The sequence below is a fragment of the Salmo trutta genome, unplaced genomic scaffold, assembly GCF_901001165.1.
Source record: "Salmo trutta unplaced genomic scaffold, fSalTru1.1, whole genome shotgun sequence".
In the NCBI taxonomy this organism is placed as follows: domain Eukaryota; kingdom Metazoa; phylum Chordata; class Actinopteri; order Salmoniformes; family Salmonidae; genus Salmo; species Salmo trutta.
Window position 1 is genome coordinate 207,188 of NW_021822244.1, and position 22,992 is coordinate 230,179.

Below are 22,992 nucleotides of genomic sequence, written 5' to 3' on the forward strand. Positions count from 1 at the left end.
TTGTCGGGGCAAGGACTCTACAAGGTGTTGAAAGTGTTCCACAGGGATGCTGGCCCATGTTGACTCCAATGCTTCCCACAGTTGTGTCAATTTGCATACCAGCAGCATATCACCCTGCACCCCACTGCTGGCTTGGCTCTGAAGTTAAGTAAGGTTGTTCCTGGTCAGTCCCTGGATGGGAGACCAGATGCTGCTGGAAGTGGTGTTGGAGGGCCAATAGCAGGCACTCTTTCCTTTGGTCTAAAATAAATAATTATCCCAATGCCCCAAGGCAGTAATTGGGTACCTTCTTCCGGATGGGATGTTAAACGGGTGTCCTGACTCTTTGTGATCACTAAAGATCCCATGGCACTTATTGATTAAGATTAGGGGGGTTAACCCAAGTGTTCTGGCCCTCATACCATCATGGCCACCAAATCATCCCCAGTTTCCAATTGGCTCATTCCTTTTCCCTGTAACTATTCCCCAGGTTGTTGCTGTAAATGAGAATGTGTTCTCAGTCAACTTACCTGGTACTTTAAGGGTTAAATAAAAAGTTGTCCTTTAAGGTGGTGGACCGTTCTTGATACACAGGCGACTGTTGAGCTTGAAAAACCCAGCAGGATTGCAGATCTTGACACACTCAAACCTTTGCACCTACTACCATACCTGGTTCAAAGGCACCTACTACCATACCTGGTTCAAAGGCACCTACTACCATACCTGGTTCAAAGGCCCCTACTACCATACCTGGTTCAAAGGCACCTACTACCATACCTGGTTCAAAGGCACCTACTACCATACCTGGTTCAAAGGCCCCTACTACCATACCTGGTTCAAAGGCACCTACTACCATACCTGGTTCAAAGGCACCTACTACCATACCTGGTTCAAAGGCACCTACTACCATACCTGGTTCAAAGGCACCTACTACCATACCTGGTTCAAAGGCCCCTACTACCATACCTGGTTCAAAGGCACCTACTACCATACCTGGTTCAAAGGCACCTACTACCATACCTGGTTCAAAGGCACCTACTACCATACCTGGTTCAAAGGCACCTACTACCATACCTGGTTCAAAGGCACCTACTACCATACCTGGTTCAAAGGCACCTACTACCATACCTGGTTCAAAGGCACCTACTACCATACCTGGTTCAAAGGCCCCTACTACCATACCTGGTTCAAAGGCACCTACTACCATACCTGGTTCAAAGGCACCTACTACCATACCTGGTTCAAAGGCCCCTACTACCATACCTGTTCAAAGGCACCTACTACCATACCTGGTTCAAAGGCACCTACTACCATACCTGGTTCAAAGGCACCTACCACCATACCTGGTTCAAAGGCACCTACTACCATACCTGGTTCAAAGGCCCCTACTACCATACCTGGTTCAAAGGCACCTACTACCATACCTGGTTCAAAGGCACCTACTAACATACCTGGTTCAAAGGCACCTACTAACATACCTGGTTCAAAGGCACCTACTAACATACCTGGTTCAAAGGCACCTACTACCATACCTGGTTCAAAGGCACCTACTACCATACCTGGTTCAAAGGCACCTACTACCATACCTGGTTCAAAGGCCCCTACTACCATACCTGGTTCAAGGCACCTACTACCATACCTGGTTCAAAGGCACCTACTACCATACCTGGTTCAAAGGCACCTACTACCATACCTGGTTCAAAGGCACCTACTACCATACCTGGTTCAAAGGCACCTACTACCATACCTGGTTCAAAGGCACCTACTACCATACCTGGTTCAAAGGCCCTACTACCATACCTGGTTCAAAGGCACCTACTACCATACCTGGTTCAAAGGCACCTACTACCATACCTGGTTCAAAGGCCCCTACTACCATACCTGGTTCAAAGGCACCTACTACCATACCTGGTTCAAAGGCACCTACTACCATACCTGGTTCAAAGGCACCTACTACCATACCTGGTTCAAAGGCACCTACTACCATACCTGGTTCAAAGGCACCTACTACCATACCTGGTTCAAAGGCACCTACTACCATACCTGGTTCAAAGGCACCTACTACCATACCTGGTTCAAAGGCACCTACTACCATACCTGGTTCAAAGGCACCTACTACCATACCTGGTTCAAAGGCACCTACTACATACCTGGTTCAAAGGCACCTACTACCATACCTGGTTCAAAGGCCCCTACTACCATACCTGGTTCAAAGGCACCTACTAACATACCTGGTTCAAAGGCACCTACTAACATACCTGGTTCAAAGGCACCTACTAACATACCTGGTTCAAAGGCCCTACTACATACCTGGTTCAAAGGCACCTACTACCATACTGGTTCAAAGGCCCCTACTACCATACCTGGTTCCAAGGCACCTACTACCATACCTGGTTCAAAGGCACCTACTACCATACCTGGTTCAAAGGCACCTACTACCATACCTGGTTCAAAGGCACCTACTACCATACCTGGTTCAAAGGCACCTACTACCATACCTGGTTCAAAGGCACCTACTACCATACCTGGTTCAAAGGCACCTACTACCATACCTGGTTCAAAGGCATCTACTACCATACCTGGTTCAAAGGCACCTACTACCATACCTGGTTCAAAGGCACCTACTACCATACCTGGTTCAAAGGCATCTACTACCATACCTGGTTCAAGGCACCTACTACCATACCTGGTTCAAAGGCACCTACTACCATACCTGGTTCAAAGGCATCTACTACCATACCTGGTTCAAAGGCACCTACTACCATACCTGGTTCAAAGGCACCTACTACCATACCTGGTTCAAAGGCACCTACTACCATACCTGGTTCAAAGGCACCTACTACCATACCTGGTTCAAAGGCACCTACTACCATACCTGGTTCAAAGGCACCTACTACCATACCTGGTTCAAAGGCACCTACTACCATACCTGGTTCAAAGGCACCTACTACCATACCTGGTTCAAAGGCACCTACTACCATACCTGGTTCAAAGGCACCTACTACCATACCTGGTTCAAAGGCACCTACTACCATACCTGGTTCAAAGGCACCTACTACCATACCTGGTTCAAAGGCATCTACTACCATACCTGGTTCAAAGGCACCTACTACCATACCTGGTTCAAAGGCACCTACTACCATACCTGGTTCAAAGGCACCTACTACCATACCCGGTTCAAAGGCACCTACGACCATACCTGGTTCAAAGGCACTTAAATATTTTGTCTTGTCCAACTCACTCTATGAATGGCACACATACACAATCCATGTCTCAATTGTCTCAAGGCTTATAAATCCTCCTCTTCATCTACACTGATTGAAATGATTGAAATCATAGCCTTCACCTGGATTCACCTGGTCAGTCTATATCATGGAAAGAGCAGGTGTTCATAATGTTTTATCCAGTCCGCGTATATATTCAGAGCAGCTTCCCCGACATTGGACGCCAGACAGTGTATGATGCACTCCTAGTTAGAGCTATGGGAAGAGATGCTGTGGTTGCTTGTGTAATGGAGGTGGTCAGTGAACCATGCTCACGGGATGAGTAACCTTGACTGAAGCCTGGAGACTTGTGTTAGCTCCAGAATGAATGCCTCAGCTGAGATGAGCAATTTGTCCAGTAGGAAATGCATTGGAATAACTCAGTATGTGAAGAGATACAGTGACCATCTCAAAGAGTCTAATACTTCCAAGTCTTGCTTTTACCCATGAGGAAGCCTGCATATCAAGGTTTGCATACGACAGAAGATTTTTCAAATCTCAGCTGAGTTTGTCCAGCAGGAATCCATTGGGATGGCCCAGCAGGTCAACTGATACTGACACAGTGACCATCTCAAAGACTACAGCTTCACCCCAGGTCTCAGTGACCATCTCAAAGACTACAGCTTCACCCCAGGTCTCAGTGACCATCTCAAAGACTACAGCTTCACCCCAGGTCTCAGTGACCATCTCAAAGACTACAGCTTCACCACAGGTCTCAGTGACCATATCAAAGACTACAGCTTCACCCCAGGTCTCAGTGACCATCTCAAAGACTACGGCTTCACCCCCAGGTCTCAGTGACCATATCAAAGACTACAGCTTCACCACAGGTCTCAGTGACCATATCAAAGACTACAGCTTCACCCCAGGTCTCAGTGACCATATCAAAGACTACAGCTTCACCACAGGTCTCAGTGACCATATCAAAGACTACAGCTTCACCCCAGGTCTCAGTGACCATCTCAAAGACTACAGCTTCACCACAGGTCTCAGTGACCATCTCAAAGACTACAGCTTCACCCCAGGTCTCAGTGACCATATCAAAGACTACAGCTTCACCACAGGTCTCAGTGACCATATCAAAGACTACAGCTCCACCCCAGGTCTCAGTGACCATATCAAAGACTACAGCTTCACCCCCATGTCTCAGTGACCATATCAAAGACTACAGCTTCACCACAGCTCTCAGTTCTTTTCAGACACATCTTCTTAAACAAACAAATAGACCAGAGAGGATTTGTCCCTTTCTAAGCTGTCCTCCATTATGGCCCAGGCAACATTAACCAGCCCAGTCACACGTGTGCAAACTATTACGTCAGGGTCACGTCCCATTAGAACAAGGACAGATGTAACACTACTAATGATGAACACTACTCTACAGGCTGGGGTTATTCCTCAACAGAGAAAATACCCGCATCACAAATGACACCCCAATTCCCTACATGGTGCACTACTTTTGACCTAACACTGTCCCCAGGCTCAATTGCCACCGCATATAGACTCAACAGCGAGAGAGCCGGCTGGTGGGCGAGATTACTAAGTAGTAATTATTAAGTAGTGCACTACATAGGAAATAGTGTGTCATTTGGGATGCAGGCAATGTGATTCACACCTGCATAGAAACCATACACTCCAATAATCACTGGAGAGAGGTCAACGGATTGGCCTCCTGCATAGAAACCATACATTCCAATAATCACTGGAGAGAGGTCAACGGATTGGCCTCCTGCATAGAAACCATACACTCCAATAATCACTGGAGAGAGGTCAACGGATTGGCCTCCTGCATAGAAACCATACACTCCAATAATCACTGGAGAGAGGTCAACGGATTGGCCTCCTGCATAGAAATCATACACTCCAATAATCACTGGAGAGAGGTCAACGGATTGGCCTCCTGCATAGAAACCATACACTCCAATAATCACTGGAGAGAGGTCAACGGATTGGCCTCCTGCATAGAAACCATACATTCCAATAATCACTGGAGAGAGGTCAACGGATTGGCCTCCTGCATAGAAACCATACACTCCAATAATCACTGGAGAGAGGTCATATATATATATATATTCTTTTTAACCTTTATTTAACTAGGCAAGTCAAAGGTTAATTGTGTTTTATGGGTTTTAAGTTCAGAAGTCTCCAGTTCACAAGTTCAACATGTTGGACTGACTCTCCCTCACTTTAACAAAATGTATATGTAAAGAAATATTTGGAAGGAAATGTATGATTGTGTATAATTTTCCAGTAAGGTATTTCGACCGAAAGGATATAATCCAAAAAGGAGGAATGTAGTCTATTGACTGTAAAACTTTTTACACAAAGCATCCCCAATCTGTTTCTTTATGAGATCCCTGTAGTGGAGAGAACTCTGTCCTCAGTGCTATTACTTTGTGATTGTTTAATGTGTTTTTAGTTCTGCGTTGGGCCCCAGGAATGTTAGCTGATGTTATGGCGTCGGCTAATGGGGATCCTAACGGAATAGCATACCATCCTTCTGTCAGAAACAATCACCATCCTAACACATTCTGTTAACCATGTTTTAGACATTTCTTAGAAATGCCACCGTGGACTGGGACTGTGATTGCATAGATGTTTCCTTCCAGATGGCCAGTCTTACTCGAGCTAGGTCCAGTAACTGTGATGGGACAGAGCATCAGAACAGAACAATCTCTGCACATAGCCAACCAAACCAACTCAGTGCCAGGGCTTTTTCAGTACAGGCAGTTGTGCTAAATGAAGTGGAATATTGGCGTACAGTTGAGTTATACACAAACGGCAAGGAAAAGTTTACAGGAAGGCTGACGCAGGACATTACATTGGGATGCTTCATGTGGCTGATATGCAGCAATAAAACTAGATAGTTGAGTGTTGAGAAACAGAGATAATAGCCTTTCCTCTGTCCCACACACTGAGAAACAGAGATACTAGTCCTTCCTCTGTCCCACACACTGAGAAACAGAGAGACTAGTCCTTCCTCTGTCCCACACACTGAGAAACAGAGAGACTAGTCCTTCCTCTGTCCCACACACTGAGAAACAGAGATACTAGTCCTTCCTCTGTCCCACACACTGAGAAACAGAGATACTAGTCCTTCCTCTGTCCCACACACTGAGAAACAGAGATACTAGTCCTTCCTCTGTCCCACACACTGAGAAACAGAGATACTAGTCCTTCCTCTGTCCCACACACTGAGAAACAGAGATACTAGTCCTTCCTCTGTCCCACACACTGAGAAACAGAGATACTAGTCCTTCCTCTGTCCCACACACTGAGAAACAGAGATACTAGTCCTTCCTCTGTCCCACACACTGAGAAACAGAGATACTAGTCCTTCCTCTGTCCCACACACTGAGAAACAGAGAGACTAGTCCTTCCTCTGTCCCACACACTGAGAAACAGAGATACTAGTCCTTCCTCTGTCCCACACACTGAGAAACAGAGATACTAGTCCTTCCTCTGTCCCACACACTGAGAAACAGAGATACTAGTCCTTCCTCTGTCCCACACACTGAGAAACAGAGATACTAGTCCTTCCTCTGTCCCACACACTGAGAAACAGAGATACTAGTCCTTCCTCTGTCCCACACACTGAGAAACAGAGAGACTAGTCCTTCCTCTGTCCCACACACTGAGAAACAGAGAGACTAGTCCTTCCTCTGTCCCACACACTGAGAAACAGAGATACTAGTCCTTCCTCTGTCCCACACACTGAGAAACAGAGATACTAGTCCTTCCTCTGTCCCACACACTGAGAAACAGAGAGACTAGTCCTTCCTCTGTCCCACACACTGAGAAACAGAGAGACTAGTCCTTCCTCTGTCCCACACACTGAGAAACAGAGATACTAGTCCTTCCTCTGTCCCACACACTGCGAAACAGAGATACTAGTCCTTCCTCTGTCCCACACACTGAGAAACAGAGACTAGTCCTTCCTCTGTCCCACACACTGAGAAACAGAGATACTAGTCCTTCCTCTGTCCCACACACTGAGAAACAGAGAGACTAGTCCTTCCTCTGTCCCACACACTGAGAAACAGAGATACTAGTCCTTCCTCTGTCCCACACACTGAGAAACAGAGACTAGTCCTTCCTCTGTCCCACACACTGAGAAACAGAGAGACTAGTCCTTCCTCTGTCCCACACACTGAGAAACAGAGATACTAGTCCTTCCTCTGTCCCACACACTGAGAAACAGAGATACTAGTCCTTCCTCTGTCCCACACACTGAGAAACAGAGAGACTAGTCCTTCCCTCTGTCCCACACACTGAGAAACAGAAATACGACCCCCCCACCCGATTGCCAATGTGATATTTTTTTTAATGAAAGACAAAATAAAGACCAAAGATAAGCTGTAGCCCCGTACATGATTCACACAGACATTTCCCTTTGACTCCTGAATGTGCTTAACTGTGGGTAACTATGGAGGATGAAAGTTTCTGAGTGTTGAGAATGAATTACCTGAGAATCTTTCTAGAGCGACTCTGCTCTCTAACTCCCACCATATGGACTAATTGTAACCACATGTGGCTTTGATAAAAGCTTAGTGGCAGCTCAACAAAGGCTGCCTCCCAAATGGAACCCTATTTCCTAGGACCCACAGGGATCTGGTCAAAAGTAGTGCACTATTTAGGGAATAGGGTGCCATTTGGGACTATCAAAAACGTTGCTCACAGCAGTTAGTGCATACAGAGGAGAACTGTTACAGGCAAACCCCAGAAACCCGTTCTGTCATTAGTCTCAAACTAGGGAACCAAACAAACAAACAATGGGAAATATGAATTTCATTTGATATTTTGATCATTGTGATATTTATGGGTTGTCATGGAGTTGAAAGTAAAGTTAAGTGTTTCACAGAAACCTGAGAATCAATGAATGAATTACTCTGGGGAAATTGCACTTTTTTTGTGAGATTGTCGTTCAGGATAAAGCACTTCCAATGTTTGTGCATTCAGTATATGTGTGTGTGTGTGTGTGTGTGTGTGTGTGTGTGTGTGTGTGTGTGTGTGTGTGTGTGTGTGTGTGTGTGTGTGTGTGTGTGTGTGTGTGTGTGTGTGTGTGTGTGTGTGTGCATTGATTGTGCTTTACTGTACAGTACAGTATCTGCGTCATCAAGTAACACAGAAGATAGAATCAAGCCAAGCCAGAACAAAAGCCTTATGTCCAATATTCAGTCTTGACTCTGTGGGGGGACTTAGGTTGTGTCCCAAATGGCATCCCATTCCCTATATAGTGCACTACTTTTGACCAGAGTGCTATGGGCCCTGGTCAAAAGTAGTGCACTACATAGGGAATATAGTGTCAGACCTTTGTGTGGGTCCAGGTGCACACCATAGTTGACATATGAGTGCCCTACATTCTGCCATTCTGGTCTATAATCAAACCTTTGCCAGAGTTACGCATCATCTTCTGCAACGTGTTGGCTACCTTCTCCCTTTCATTAAGTATAGGTAGACTTTCAGAAACATCTTTCTCTTCTTGTCTAGATGCTTACCGTGCATACAACGGCACAACTTCAAACAGCTAGTGCACACAGTTTGTATATAAAGGCTCCCATTGCTGGTCATTACCATGTGGTTTTATTGCAGAGCGCTAAGGAAGTGTGTTCCCCCTGAGATTGATGTGCTGTCTGACAATACGCTGTTTCAGGTTTCACTCAGTCTTTTATCTCGTGGGCTGTAGAAAGTGGCCGGTGGTTAAGGCCATCCAAGCCATAATGCTACCTGAAACTAAACTCGACTTTCAGTTTCAGATTTTTTATTTTTTTATAGTTGCAGTTAGAGAGTGGGCTACACCCACTGCCTGATTAGGAGAGAATGCAGGAATATAACTAGCTCTTCACACCGCTAGCCTGTACAGCTTTGTCCTGATCAGCCTTAGCCTATACAGCTTTGTCCTGATTTTATGATGTCAGCCCTAGCCTATACAGCTTTGTCCTGATTTTATGATGTCAGCCCTAGCCTATACAGCTTTGTCCTGATTTTATGATGTCAGCCCTAGCCTATACAGCTTTGTCCTGATTTTATGATGTCAGCCCTAGCCTATACAGATTTGTCCTGATTTTATGATGTCAGCCCTAGCCTATACAGCTTTGTCCTGATTTTATGATGTCAGCCCTAGCCTTTACAGCTGTGTCCTGATTTTATGATGTCAGCCCTAGCCTATACAGCTTTGTCCTGATTTTATGATGTCAGCCTCAAGAAGTAAAGGATTCTGGGTTGGGCATGGGGAGTTAATAATAATACAGGGTTTGTACTGAACTATTAGGTACTGTTGAAAGACATGTGTCACAACTCCATTCCTTAACCAGACGCCCTACTGTTCCTGCTCTCTCAGGGTTCAGTGAAACCCCACTAAGATTCAGCAGTTTGTATGTAAACATTTGATACCCTGTAGTATTATTTCAAATGCTAGTTAATGACCCTGAGTTAATGACTACTTGTTTGTGGTGTTCAGAGTGGAGAAAGCTGGGAATACTTGTGCCGTCCAAGATCAATAGATAGAAAAAGCCCCTCTGTTTGAATAACGAAGGAAATAGAAGCATTTCTCCATCTACATTTACTCATGGGGTTGGTTTCCATGCGGTTAAATGAGGAACTGTGGATCACAGATAGGCTGACATATTAAAAGCCTGGGTACATTCAATTGGGCACAGTGGCCACAAAATCAAATCAAGAATCAGTTTTTTTTGTTGCTACTAAGAGCTACTGACAAACAGCTGCATGGGCTGATGATGCTCTGTGCATCGTCACGTAAAGTCAGACTCTTATTCAAGCTTCCACCGGAGATGAGGCCCTCAGCCTCTGAGTGTTATCCCACCCTGAGATAGGCCTCTGACAGACAGACAGTCAAGGATATGAGATCTCTACTCACAGTCTCTTTCTCACTGTCACGCCTTCACAGTGCCATACCTGTGTAAATGAATTTGGCACAGTGGAAATCAAATCTAATCAGGAATCTCATCTGGAGCTTTCTGAGCTACTGACAGACAGCTGCAAGGCCCCGTGATCTAGTTCTGATGTACTAGGAGTTACTGACAGACAGCTGCAAGGCCCCGTGATCTAGTTCTGATGTACTAGGAGTTACTGACAGACAGCTGCAAGGCCCCGTGATCTAGTTCTGATGTACTAGGAGTTACTGACAGACATCTGCAAGGCCCCGTGATCTAGTTCTGATGTACTAGGAGTTACTGACAGACAGCTGCAAGGCCACGTGATCTAGTTCTGATGTACTAGGAGTTACTGACAGACAGCTGCAAGGCCCCGTGATCTAGTTCTGATGTACTAGGAGTTACTGACAGACAGCTGCAAGGCCACGTGATCTAGTTCTGATGTACTAGGAGTTACTGACAGACAGCTGCAAGGCCCCGTGATCTAGTTCTGATGTACTAGGAGTTACTGACAGACAGCTGCAAGGCCCCGTGATCTAGTTCTGATGTACTAGGAGTTACTGACAGACAGCTGCAAGGCCCCGTGATCTAGTTCTGATGTACTAGGAGTTACTGACAGACAGCTGCAAGGCCACGTGATCTAGTTCTGATGTACTAGGAGTTACTGACAGACAGCTGCAAGGCCACGTGATCTAGTTCCGATGTACTAGGAGTTACTGACAGACATCTGCAAGGCCCCGTGATCTAGACTGGACATTGTCACTTCAAGCCAGACAGTGTAGGGTCAAGAGACAGGCCTCTAACAAACACGAGGGTTCAGCTCCTAGGAATGTTCTCTAAGTCAGGCCCCTGACAGAAACGGAGACTAGACTTCAGTTCCTAGGAGTGTTCTCTAAGACAGGTCCCTGACAGACAGGAGGCCTCAGTTCCTAGGAGTGTTCTCCAAGACAGGCCTCTGACAGTCAGGAGGCCTCAGTTCCTAGGAGTGTTCTCCAAGACAGGCCTCTGACAGACAGGAGGCCTCAGTTCCTAGGAGTGTTCTCTAAGACAGGTCCCTGACAGACAGGAGGCCTCAGTTCCTAGGAGTGTCCTCCAAGACAGGCCTCTGACAGACAGGAGGCCTCAGTTCCTAGGAGTGTTCTCTAAGACAACAGGCCTCTGACAGATAGGAGGCCTCAGTTCCTAGGAGTGTTCTGGAAGACAGAGTGGTGAAGAAGGCACAACAGTACCTCTTCAAACTCAGGAGGATGAAGAAATTTGGCTTATCACCTAAAACCCTCACAAACTTTTACAGATGCACAATTGAGAGCATCCTGTCGGGCTGTATGGCAGACAGACAGAATGACAGACAGACAGACAGACAGAGGTGCAGTCTGCACAACTCATCACCGGAGCTTGATGACCCCCCCGCTCTCTCTCTCTCTCTCTCTCTCTCTCGCTGTGTCTTTCTCTCTCTCTCGATCTCTCTCTCGATCTCTGTCTTTCTCGATCTCTCTCTTGATCTCTCGATCTCTTGCTCTCTCTCTCTTTCTCTTTCTGTCTGTCTGTCTGTCTGTCTGTCTGTCTGTCTGTCTGTCTGTCTGTCTGTCTGTCTGTCTGTCTGTCTGTCGGTCTGCCCTCTCCAATCCGGAACCTACTGACTGAGTTGAGTCGGTGCGTTCGTGTAAAGTAAAGCATGTTAACTGGGCTACACGCTTTAACAAGTTTCTGAGCTAATAGTGTCCGTTTACTGTCTGCAGTCTGACAGGGAGTGAGAGGACACTGCTGGGACACTGCTGGGACAGATCTCAAACTGGACACGTTTCAGGACACCATTGAATGAGGAATAAGTCAGCAGTCACTCAAATGGAAACAGTTAGGCGTCTCTGCCAAACCTCAAACAGTATTAGCAGGAGGCTAGGAGGCTAGGAGTTTAGGAGTTCAGGAGTCTAGGATGCTAAGGGTTTAGGAAGCTAGGGGTTTAGGAGGCTGTTGTTCAGAACATTCCTTTTAGTGGTCTCTCTCTACCCACCAGGATTGTGTCTGTTGTTCAGAACATTCCTTTTAGTGGTCTCTCTCTACCCACCAGGACTGTCTGTTGTTCAGAACATTCCTTTTAGTGGTCTCTCTCTACCCACCAGGACTGTGTCTGTGGTTCAGAACATTCCTTTTAGTGGTCTCTCTCTACCCACCAGGACTGTCTGTGGTTCAGAACATTCCTTTTAGTGGTCTCTCTCTACCCACCAGGACTGTCTGTTGTTCAGAACATTCCTTTTAGTGGTCTCTCTCTACCCACCAGGACTGTCTGTGGTTCAGAACATTCCTTTTAGTGGTCTCTCTCTACCCACCAGGACTGTCTGTTGTTCAGAACATTCCTTTTAGTGGTCTCTCTCTACCCACCAGGATTGTGTCTGTTGTTCAGAACATTCCTTTTAGTGGTCTCTCTCTACCCACCAGGACTGTCTGTGGTTCAGAACATTCCTTTTAGTGGTCTCTCTCTACCCACCAGGATTGTGTCTGTGTGGTTCAGAACAGGACATGTTTTATGGCACCATAGAATAAGTCACTTAGAGGAAGTAGTTAGGCCTCCAAGCCAAACCTCAAACAGTACTTTAGCGGGTTAGGAGTGAGAGGAGGAAGAGGACTTGGGCAGTGTACTTTCCTTTAGTGTGTGTCGCCACAGTCTGCTCTGCAGTGTTGTTTTTAGTGGTCTTTAGACTCTCCAACCACCAGAAACTGCCGGTACATTTAGCATTTTGGTTTCGTCTTTACACAGACCTACAGTACCAGTCAAAAGTTTGGACACACCTACTCATTCAAGGGTTTTTCTTTATTTTTACTATTTTCTACATTGTAGAATAATAGTGAAGACATCAAAACTATGAAAAAACACATAATGGAATCATGTAGTAACCAAAATAATATCTTATATTTGAGATTGTTCAAAGTGGCCACCCTTTGCCTTGATGACAGTTTTGCACACTCTTGGCATTATCTCAACCAGCTTCATAAGGTAGTCACCTGGAATGCATTTCAATTAACAGGTGTACCTTGTTAAAAGTTCATTTGTGGAATTTCTTTCCGTCTTAATGCGTTTGAGCCAGTCAGTTGTGTTGTGACAAGGTAGGGGTGCTATAGAGAAGATAGTCCTATTTGGTAAAAGACCAAGTCCATATTATATTAAGAACAGTTAAAAAATTAAGAAAAACCCTTGAATGAGTAGGGGTGTCCAAACCTTTGACTGGTACTGTTAACAGTGCCTTGAAAAAGTATTTGCCTTCTTTTGCATTTTCTCTACTTTGCGTATTTTTTATACTGAATGTTATCAGATCTTCAACCAAAACCTCATATTAGATAAAGGGAACCTGAGTGAACAAATAACACACCAATTCCATATTTATTTCATAAACAAAGTAATTGCCCCCTTACACACAATAACTGGTTGTGCCACATTTAGCTGCAATGACTCCAACCAAACGCTTCCTGTAGTTGTTGATCAGTCTCTCATGTCGCTGTGGGGGAATTTTGGCCCACTCTTCCATGCAGAACTGCTGTAATTCAGCAACATTTGTGGGTTTTCGTTCAAGTCCTGCTACAACCTCTCAATTGGGATTAGGTCTGAACTTCCAAAACGTCAAATTTGTTGCTTTTTAGTTATTTTCATGTAGACTTGATAGTGTGTTTTGGATCATTGTCTTGCTTCAGCTCACAGACGGTTGGCTTGTCATTCTCCTGTAGAATTCTCTGATACAGAGCAGAATTCATGGTCCCTTCTATTAAGGCAAGTCATCCAGGTCCTGAGGAAGCAAAGCATCCCACAACCATCACACTACCACCACCATGCTTGACCGTTCTTACTGTAGAATACAGTGTTTGGTTTTCTCCAGGCATAATGGGACGCATGTATCAATTTGTTTTGTTATTTGTAAACTCAGGTTCCCTTTAGGTTTTGGTTGAAAAAAATACAGAAAATCAGAAAGGGGGCAAATACTTTTTCACGGCACTGTAAATCCAAAGGACCATTTGCTAACTAGCCTTGTTAGAACCTTTAGTAAAACCAGCCATCTATAGTATAGGGCTCTACTGGGGTAAACTGACTTCTCCTTTAGTAAAACCAGCCATCTGTAGTATAGGGCTCTATTGGGGTAAACTGACTTCTCCTTTAGTAAAACCAGCCATCTGCAGTATAGGGCTCTACTGGGGTAAACGGACTACTCCTTTAGTAAAACCAGCCATCTATAGTATAGGGCTCTACTGGGGTAAACTGACTACTCCTTTAGTAAAACCAGCCATCTGCAGTATAGGGCTCTACTGGGATAAACTGACTACTCCTTTAGTAAAACCAGCCATCTGTAGTATAGGGCTCTACTGGGGTAAACTGACTACTCCTTTAGTAAAACCAGCCATTTGTGGTGTAGGTCTACTGGGGTAAACTGACTTCTCCTTTAGTAAAACAAGCCATCTGTAGTGTAGGGGTCTACTGGGGTAAACTGACTACTCCTTTAGTAAAACCAGCCATATGTGGTGTAGGGGTCTACTGGGGTTAAATGACTTCTCCTTTAGTAAAACCAGCCATCTGTAGTATAGGGGTGTACTGGGGTAAACTGACTTCTCCTTCAGTAAAACCAGCCATCTGTAGTATAGGGGTGTACTGCTGTAAACTGACTTCACCTTTAGTAAAACCAGCCATCTGTAGTATAGGGGTGTACTGCGGTAAACTGACTACTCCTTTAGTAAAACCAGCCATCTGTGGTGTAGGGGTCTACTGGGGTTAAATGACTTCTCCTTTAGTAAAACCAGCCATCTGTAGTATAGGGGTGTACTGGGGTAAACTGACTTCTCCTTCAGTAAAACCAGCCATCTGTAGTATAGGGGTGTACTGCGGTAAACTGACTACTCCTTCAGTAAAACCAGCCATCTGTAGTATAGGGGTCTACTGGGGTAAACTGACTTCACCTTTAGTAAAACCAGCCATCTGTAGTATAGGGGTGTACTGCGGTAAACTGACTACTCCTTTAGTAAAACCAGCCATCTGTGGTGTAGCGGTCTACTGGGGTAAACTGACAACTCCTTTAGTAAAACCAGCCATCTGTGGTGTAGCGGTCTACTGGGGTAAACTGACTACTCCTTTAGTAAAACCAGCCATCTGTGGTGTAGGTCTACTGGGGTAAACTGACTACTCCTTTAGTAAAACCAGCCAACTGTGGTGTAGGTCTACTGGGGTAAACTGACTACTCCTTTAGTAAAACCAGCCATATGTGGTGTAGGGGTCTACTGGGGTAAACTGACTACTCCTTTAGTAAAACCAGCCATTTGTGGTGTAGCAGTCTACTGGGGTAAACTGACTACTCCTTTAGTAAAACCAGCCATTTGTGGTGTAGCAGTCTACTGGGGTAAACTGACTACTCCTTTCTGAGATGATCACTGTCTGTTTTACACAAAGCTGGGTATTGATAACAGTTTTCTTTTCAATCTCTTTTAAAACTAGCAGTAGGATGTGTTTGGTGGATTAAACGAATAAGGAAATTACAGTGCATTAGGAAAGTATTCAGACCCATTCACTTTTTCCACATTTTGTTACGTTACAGCCTTATTCTAAAATGGATTAAAAAATAATAACAATCTCATCAATCTAAACCCAATACTCCATAATGACAAAGCAAAAACAGGTTTTTAGAAAACTTTGCAAATTTATCAAAAATAAAAACAGAAACACCTTATTTACATAAGTATTCAAACCCTTTGCTATGAGACTCCAATTGATCGCAGGTGCATCCTGTTTTCATTGATCATCCTTGAGATGTTTCTACAACTTGATTGGAATCCACCTGTGGTAAATTCAATTGATTGGACATGATTTGGAAAGCCACACACCTGTCTATATAAGGTCCCACAGTTGACAGTACATGTCAGAGCAAAAACCAAGCCATGAGGTCGAAGGAATTGTCCGTAGAGCTCTGAGACAGGACAGTGTTGAGGCACAGATCTGGGGAAGGGTACCAAAATAAATGTCTGCAGCACTGAAGGTCCCCAAGAACACAGTGGCCTCCATTATTCTTAAACCTGCTTCAGAGCACTCAGAACTTCAGACTGGGTCGAAGGTTCACTTTCCAACAGGACAACGACCCAAAACACACAGCCAAGACAATGCTGGAGTGCCTTCAGGACATGTCTCTGAATGTCCTTGAGTGGCCCAGCCAGAGCCCAGACTTGAACCCAATCGAACATCCCTGGAGAGACCTGAAAATAGCTGTGCAGCAACGCTCCCCATCGACCCTGAATGGGAGAAACTCCCCAAATACAAGTGTGCCAAGCTTGTAGCGTCATACCCAAGAAGACTTGAGTCTGTAATCGCTGCCAAAGGTGCTTCAACAAAGTATTGAGTAAAGGGTCTGAATACTTATGTAAATGTGTTATTTCGTTTTTTTTATTTTCCTCCCGTCCCCACGTCATCCTTCCTGCTCCACGACATCCTTCCTGCTCCATGCCCCCTCCTGTCCCAGGACATCCTTCCTGCTCCATGCCCCCTCCTGTCCCAGGACATCCTTCCTGCTCCATGCCCCCTCCTGTCCCAGTCCGGGGACATCCGAGCTGAGTGGTGTCAGGTTATTGATCAGAGAGAGAGGAGGATCATCTGGTGCACATCTGTCAGGTGAATCGCTGGTTGACCTCCATCTCCTCCATCTCTCATCACTCTGGTATCCTTCCATCTCCTCCATCTCTCATCACTCTGGTATCCTTCCATCTCCTCCTCCATCTCCGCTGGCAGTGAGAACCTTTTTCTGCTGTTGCCATATATTCTCAGACCCCAGCACTAGCTCTTCTACAGTCCCAGCCCACCCCTGTCTGTCAGCCAAACACCACAGTAGCATCTAAACAAATCATTTACACTACCACAGTAGCATCTGAATGGATGGCTGGATCATTTGGAAATAGTATGGGAAAGGGGATACCTAGTCAGTTGTCCAACTGAATGTAGTCAACTGAAATGGGTCTTCCACATTTAACCCAACCCCTCTGAATCAGAGAGGTGCGGAAGGCTGCCTTAATCGACGGCACCTGGGGAACAGTGGGTGAACTGCCTTGCTCAGGGGCAGAACGACAGATTTATACCTTGTAAGCTCAGTGACTGGCCCAACGCTCTAACCCCTAGTCTACCTGCCGTCCCTACGCTCTAACCACTAGTGTACCTGCCGCCCCTGCGCTCTAACCACTAGTCTACCTGCCGCCCCTACGCTCTAACTACTAGTCTACCTGCCGCCCCTACACTCTAACCACTAGTCTACCTGCCGTCCCTACGCTCTAACCACTAGTCTACCTGCCTGCCCCTACACTCTAACCACTAGTCTACCTGCCTGTCCCTACACTCTAACCACTAGTCTACCTGCCTGCCCCTACACTCTAACCACTAGTCTACCTGCCTGTCCCTACACTCTAACCACTAGTCTACCTGCCGTCCCTACACTCTAACCACAAGTCTACCTGTCGTCCCTACGCTCTAACCACTAGTCTACCCCTACGCTCTAACCACTAGTCTACCTGCCGCCCCTACGCTCTAACCACTAGTCTACCTGCCGCCCCTACGCTCTAACCACTAGGCTACCTGCCGCCCCTACACTCTAACCACTAGTCTACTTGCCGCCCCTACACTCTAACCACTAGTCTACCTGCCGCCCCTACGCTCTAACCACTAGGCTACCTGCCTGCCCCTACGCTCTAACCACTAGTCTACCTGCCGTCCCTACGCTCTAACCACTAGTCTACCTGCCTGTCCCTACGCTCTAACCACTAGGCTACCTGCCTGTCCCTACACTCTAACCACTAGTCTACCTGTCGTCCCTACACTCTAACCACTAGTCTACCTGCCTGCCCCTACACTCTAACCACTAGTCTACCTGCCTGCCCCTACACTCTAACCACTAGTCTACCTGCCCCTACACTCTAACCACTAGGCTACCTGCCTGCCCCTACACTCTAACCACTAGTCTACCTGCCCCGACGCTCTAACCACTAGTCTACCTGCCTGCCCCTACACTCTAATCACTAGTCTACCTGCCGCCCCTACACTCTAACCACTAGTCTACCTGCCTGTCCCTACATTCTAACCACTAGTCTACCTGCCTGCCCCTACGCTCTAACCACTAGTCTACCTGCCCCTACACTCTAACCACTAGTCTACCTGCCGCCCCTCCACTCTAACCACTAGGTTACCTGCCGTCCCTACACTCTAACCACTAGGCTACCTGCCGCCCCTACACTCTAACCACTAGTCTACCTGCCTGCCCCTACACTCTAACCACTAGTCTACCTGCCTGCCCCTACACTCTAACCACTGGGCTACCTGCCTGCCCCTACACTCTAACCACTAGTCTACCTGCCGTCCCTACGCTCTAACCACTAGTCTACCTGCCTGCCCCTACACTCTAACCACTAGTCTACCTGCCGTCCCTACACTCTAACCACTAGGCTACCTGCCTGTCCCTACACTCTAACCACTAGGCTACCTGCCCCTACACTCTAACCACTAGTCTACCTGCCTGCCCCTACACTCTAACCACTAGTCTACCTGCCGCCCCTACACTCTAACCACTAGTCTACCTGCCTGCCCCTACACTCTAACCACTAGTCTACCTGCCTGCCCCTACGCTCTAACCACTAGTCTACCTGCCTGCCCCTACACTCTAACCACTAGTCTACCTGCCATCCCTACGCTCTAACCACTAGGCTACCTGCCGTCCCTACACTCTAACCACTAGTCTACCTGCCGCCCCTACACTCTAACCACTAGTCTACCTGCCTGCCCCTATACTCTAACCACTAGTCTACCTGCCTGCCCCTACACTCTAACCACTAGGCTACCTGCCATCCCTACGCTCTAACCACTAGTCTACCTGCCTGCCCCTACACTGTAACCACTAGTCTACCTGCCGCCCCGAAACTCTAACCACTAGTCTACCTGCCGTCCCTACACTCTAACCACTAGTCTACCTGCCTGCCCCTACACTATAACCACTAGGCTACCTGCCGTCCCTACGCTCTAACCACTAGTCTACCTGACGCCCCTACACTATAACCACTAGGCTACCTGCCGTCCCTACGCTCTAATCACTAGTCTACCTGACGCCCCTACACTCTAACCACTAGACTACCTGCCTGCCCCTACACTCTAACCACTAGGCTACCTGACGCCCCTACACTCTAACCAGTAGTCTACCTGCCGCCCCTACACTCTAACCACTAGGCTACCTGGTATCTGCTGCTTTGTTTTTTGTTTGTGTATACATTTTTGCAACAGATGTTGTAGAAATCTCTTTTGTTGCTGAGAATTTCCTTGTACATTGAACAATAAAAAGGTCACTTAGCAGACGCTTTTATCCAGAGCAATTAGGGTGAAGTGCCTTGCTCAAGAGCCTGTTTTTCACCTAGTTGGCTCAAGGATTCAAACCAGTAATTTTTCAGTTACTGGCCCAACGCATTTAACTGCTAGGCTAGCTGCCTCTCTATTGTGCATTTGAACAGCATTTAATCAACAAACACAACCATATTTAAAAAATAAAAATACTGCATGTTGACAATCTGCACATGTGGAGTTTGAACTTGCAACGTTTGGTTTCTATGCCATGTCGTTTATCCTCTGCACCACCTGGGAAGGAGGAACTGTGGACTTGTAGGGTGTTTGAGTTTTAGAAATGCTTTGAAAGTTTGTAATTTCCACTTTGTAATTTCAGACTTGATTTGCCCTAATAAAACATTTATCAACCCCAACAAAAATGTCCATTAATCATAATCCATATAATAATTCACATTGCCTGGCTCAAATGAAGATTTTACGTCTGTATGTGTCTGATGTATAAAATCCACTGTTTTGTTGAGGGGAGTTGTTTGGCCGACTCCAGTTTGTGAAAGTTCACACCGGGTTCCACTCCTATCAGCTGAGAACAAGAAGAAGAGACTTCAGTGGGCACGAGATCACACACATTGGACAACTGAGGAGTGGAAAAACATTGCTTGTTCTGACGAATCCGGGTTCCTGTTGAGTCATACTTATGGCAGAAAGCAGCATGAGTACATGGCCCCATCCTGCCTGGTATCAACGGTACAGGCTGGTGGCGAAGGTGTAATGGTGTGGGAAATTATTTTCTGGCACACGTTAGGTCCCTTGATACCGATTGAGTAACATTTCCATGCGCCAAAGAATTGAGGGAGTGGGGTCTGACAACTGAGGGAGTTTGGTCTGACAACTGAGGGAGTTTGGTCTGACAACTGAGGGAGTTTGGTCTGACAATTGAGGGAGTTTGGTCTGACAACTGAGGGAGTTTGGTCTGACAACTGAGGGAGTTTGGTCTGACAACTGAGGGAGTTTGGTCTGACAACTGAGGGAGTTTGGTCTGACAACTGAGGGAGTTTGGTCTGACAATTGAGGGAGTTTGGTCTGACAACTGAGGGAGTTTGGTCTGACAATTGAGGGAGTTTGGTCTGACAACTGAGGGAGTTTGGTCTGACAATTGAGGGAGTTTTGGTCTTACAGCTGAGTGACTTCCTAATATGCATGGCGTAGACCAGGGCCTTCTAACAGAGATTGGTTATTTCTTTAGTTTAGGACGGATATCCCATCCCTCTCCGTACAGTATGCATCAGAACTGACCATCATCACCATCAGTGTCCAGCCGATTGCCTGGCTGTCTGAGTCAGAGAGGCCAGGGTTTTCTAACAGAGTGGACTGAAACAGACGCCAGTGATTATCACTGTGGTTTATGTCGGATAACACAGCTCCTCTGTGTGTCAGCAACCTAAACTGACCTTTGACCTTCTAGGGCGGCATAACGGAGACTTCCTGTAGTGTGTGTAATCCCAACCCGCTGCCGCTGCCTGCTGACACCCAGGAGCCAGGGCACTATGTATGCATCCCAAATAGCACTCTATTCCCTACGTAGTGCACTACTTTAGACCAGAGGACTTGAGACTAGTGCACTATGTGGGGAATAGGGTTCGATTTGGGACTCAGCCAGGAAGGAGGGGATGGTTACGTAACAGACGTCAGCAGCACGTCAACAGCACATTAACATCACATCCAAGTAAATGCTTCTTGTTGATACTGGTTTTCATGCAGATCAGTTTGTCTGGGTAAAGAGGAAATGTTGAGTAACACTCTGTATGACGCACACACAGGTCATATGAGAACAATTATAATTCCTTATGATACCAAAAATACACTTTTTATTACTAATTTCCATGTAGATAAGCTTATCTTGAGTTGTCTGGATGGAGAAGACATCTTTATAAACATCAGACAGGAAGGAGCAACTACAAGTCATAGCTCATGAATTTCACTCCCACTTAGATATAGAATTCCCCATGTATGACTGTCTTACTGAGATGAAACCCATGTCTTTCTGTTCCTATCCTATCGTCTCTGGGTGGTCTCAGACATGAATCTTACTTGGGAAAAAATGACAGAAGAACCAATGTCACCGTAGTCTATGGTGGTTAGTATAAACGTCAGGGACTTGGGGGGACCTGGGCTCATAACTGAATCCAGGAGCTCTGGATTCCAAACATCTCTCCACTCTGTGATCTGATCTCACCAAGGGTTGCAGCGGTTACATAACCAACTGACAAATCCATCGAGCTGGGAGTCCCGTCACGGCAGGACGCTCTGTCCCCCCAACCCTGGGTGGACCCCCCCTCCAAGAAACCGCCCCTGCCCCACAGCGCCAGCTCTACCCCTCTCTAATTCCCAGCACCACCATCCAGCACCAGCCCTGGCCTGCTCTAATACCCAGCACTACCACTCCAGTACCAGCCCTGGACCTCCGTACCCCTCTACTCCACTCCCTTAGTGTAGATTCACATTGGATGCCTATTCTTCTGCTTGTTCAACAGTAAAATTAAGTAAAATACTACATTTTTGTGTTTTATTCTTCATTTTCTTTGTAAAGTGTGTTGTGAGTGAAATAGGAAACTCCCTTAATATTTTTATCAGAAATTTATAAAATCAACTGGAATCTTACTGTTGAAAAAAACGGATTCTATCTGTCTGCTACACTACACTCCAATGTGTCCAGATCACATGACTCAAAACACCTAGGAAACACATCCCTGACAACTCCGAAGACATGTAGTAATCATTTCTGACGGACATCCCTGACAACTCCAAAGACATGTTGTAATAATTTCTGACGGACATCCCTGACAACTCCAAAGACATGTTGTAATAATTTCTGACGGACATCCCTGACAACTCCAAAGACATGTTGTAATCATTTCTGACGGACATCCCTGACAACTCCAAAGACATGTAGTAATCATTTCTGACGGACATCCCTGACACATGCAGCCTCCTGGCCTTAACAGGCCTATGTTTATTAATGCTTTTGCCTTTATGGAGTCTTGTTGGCAGTTTGTTGTTAAGAGCGAGGAGCTGCGGGAGGTAGCTAGCTAACGTAAAGCGGTGGCGTATCAGAGGAGATGTGTTTTTGGGGAGGAAGTGAGAGGAAGCTGCCTGAGCTGCTGGCTCTTGGGGGTCTGAAGATTGGAGCCATGTGGTCTGTAAATGATGAGGTAAAGCTGATAGCTTGTAGCATCTGGAGGACATTTACTTTGGTTGTGTCCAAAATGGTAACATATTCTCTTTTGAACAACGGCCCCCGTATGGGCTCTGGTCAAATGTTGTGCATTATATAGGGAAATAGGAGGCCATTTCTGACTCAGACTCACTCCCTCTATACATACGACATGGGATGTATTGACTTGGCTCTGGTCCACAGACGTACAGTACAGGCAGTGGTGGAAAAAGTACTCCATTGTCATACTTGAGTAAAAGTATAGATACCTTAACAGAAAATTACTCAGGTAAAAGTGAAAGTCACCCAGTAAAATAA